Source organism: Limulus polyphemus, unplaced genomic scaffold (assembly GCF_000517525.1).
Source record: "Limulus polyphemus unplaced genomic scaffold, Limulus_polyphemus-2.1.2 Scaffold5398, whole genome shotgun sequence".
Lineage (NCBI taxonomy): Eukaryota > Metazoa > Arthropoda > Merostomata > Xiphosura > Limulidae > Limulus > Limulus polyphemus.
The window spans coordinates 14,252-16,854 of record NW_013671008.1 but is presented as its reverse complement, the minus strand read 5'-3'; the positions used below and the strand labels follow the sequence as shown (position 1 = coordinate 16,854).

General features: G+C 34.4%; 1 protein-coding gene across 2 annotated transcripts in view; it reads right to left on the bottom strand.

Moving 5' to 3' along the window:
• The window catches only part of LOC106472518 (charged multivesicular body protein 1a-like), a 39,047-nt gene extending 37,301 nt beyond the window's left edge, over positions 1 to 1,746 (bottom strand). The window contains exon 1 of one of the 2 annotated variants that reach the window (XM_022401089.1): positions 1,641 to 1,746. The gene's annotated coding sequence lies outside the window, so the exon portion shown is untranslated. Of the gene's footprint in view, positions 1 to 1,632 lie in introns of both variants that reach the window. The other variant, XM_022401090.1, reaches the window with a different exon arrangement.
• Between the last annotated feature and the right edge of the window lie 857 nt (positions 1,747 to 2,603).

Below are 2,603 nucleotides of genomic sequence, written 5' to 3'. Positions count from 1 at the left end.
CTCTAAAGCTTGTCAAGAGAAAGCTTCATAAAATCGTGGCACAGCAGAATCTTAGTGACCTGATGTTGGGTCAGAATGAATGAAGTCAATCAAGTTGTATCATTTCTGAAACACGAGCAAGCACCAGAGCACAGCAGCTTCTCATGGTCTTTGACTTCATGGTGCTGTTGGTTCAGTCAGAAATAGTGAAGTTAGTCAGGTTAATGTCATCATTTCTGGAATTACTTTGCTGTTCATTGGTGAAGACAGTTGTTCACTTACCCCACATATACTGTTTTCACTATAAAGACTATGTTACATGTACTGCATACATTGTTTTGTATATTAAACACAGATATAGATACATATATAGAACGACATTTTGAGCTACACTATAGACCTCTCATTGTAAACCCATTACTTGCTTTGTCAGAACATGTGCAACTTTTAAGTGTGTCTAGCCGTATTCGACCTAACAAATGGACGTTTTATTTTTATTGGTGTATCAATATTAGTAACATACATTATTGGGTACTTGGACCCCCACCCCCAATTTTTTGGTTAGTTAAAAGCCCATGAGGATAGTTCCTTTCACAATGTCATTATATTAATGAAAGCATTATCTCATAACAGCTATAAATGGTGAATATTCTATATTTTTAAAGGTGTTATAATAATTACTAAAAATAATAACATTTAGAATTATTATAGTTACCACCTGATAAAAATTACCATTGTTCTGTAACACTACTACACTACACTGTACAGTATTACTATTAGCATTGTTGTAAACTATATTTCTATTGTTTTCATTTGGATGTTTGCTAGAACTTGGAATGCACATGATGTTAACATCAAATACATTGATCACAAGTGCTAAAAAACCCAGAAAGTTTATGATGAAACAACTTCTACTAATGTCAAAGCATGAGCTCATTATGGCTACTATGAGTACACTGATACCTGGGATGAAAGGTTGTCATAAGAGGCCAGTTTATGACCTCTGAAATTGTTTTCTCATGAAAAAAGAAGAGTTATAGAGGATCTGACTGTGTTTAAGGAAACTGGTAGTGTTGATATGCATCATCTTTTTCATACTTAATAGTAAAAATGACATGACTAGGGGACATAAATATGAATTTTGGCAGGGTAGGAGTCATCTTAGTTAAGACAGCTTTACTATAACATTATAGGGTAGTTGCTTTTAGATGTGGTGGATGCAGTTAATTTAAGGAAGTTTAAAGGAAGGCTTGATAAATATCTGAATGATAAAGACTGGCTTTGGGCGTTTTATTTTTATGTTAGTTTAGTGAATGGAACAGTCTAAATTATCCAACGAGTTCATTGTTATCCTTAAATTATATGTAATATTAAATATAAATAAGAATAAACATTAGTTCAGTGACTGAATGAAGTATAATTCAGTATACTAATTACCGAGTAGCTGTTGATTGTGTAAACTAATAGTAAAACAATTCAAGAAAGTTAATCCGACTTAATGCTTCCATAAACTTGTGTTGTGGACTATAGTATAGTATACTTTGAATTAATTTTACCAAATAATCCAAAAAAGAACCCGCTCAACATTACAACACATTACTTAATATTTAATACAATTAAAGCATTATTATATTATTATTTAAAATGCTTTACTTTTATACCTCAACAGGATCTTCGGCTTTCACAATTTTAATTTCACAACAATAATTACTTAACCGACAAAACACTGAAATATCCGACTTCCTTGCGATATACAGTGACCTCTATAAATTATAAAGCAAACATTTATAAACATCCAAACAACAATGACATCAGTTTAATTTAAAATTTTTATGATAACTTGTATAAGGATATTATGTATGCATAGATGTCTAAAAGTGCAACTTTGTCATAGATTCTGCATCTCAGCAAACCCTTGTGAGTATCAAGGTGCTATATCACAAAGGAGTACCAGAAGCCATACAGAAGCTCTGTGGTGTGACAGGACACTATAAAAGGTTGTGGGGACCAGTGTAGGTAACTTTTTACCTCATGGACATAAAGGACAGAAAAGTATACTTGGCTGACATTGAAGACCCATGCATATTGAGATTGTATTACTTACTACCGAGGAACTGTGTAGTTAACTGTGATAAAATGACCTTTGGGAACAACAAAGGCAAAATTCTGGTAAGTGTTAAAAGAGAGGTTGGACTAACCAGGTGCCATCAAGCTAAAGTCAAAGTGACAGAAGGAGCTGATGATGGTGAAGTGGAACCAAGTATATATATTAAAGCAGAACAGGAGAAAGCCCAAGATTTGAAGCCAATAATTGATTTTCTACAAGCAAGTGTTTTGAGGCCGGCTTGGGAGAAGGTGTCTAGCTTAAGCCCTGTGATAAGGAACTATTGGGCATAATGGGACCAGTTGAAGCTTGAAGATAGTATTCATGTCCGGTGATGGGAAACTGCAGATGGGAATGTGACGACCTGGCAAACAGTTATACCGAGAAAGTTACGGGAAGTTGTACTGCGTCAGTCCCATGATAGTTTAACAGGAGGACATCTCGGAGTTAAGAAGACATTGAGTTACCTACGACAAACATTTTACTGGATAGGTATGAGACAAGATGTGGAAGAATGGTG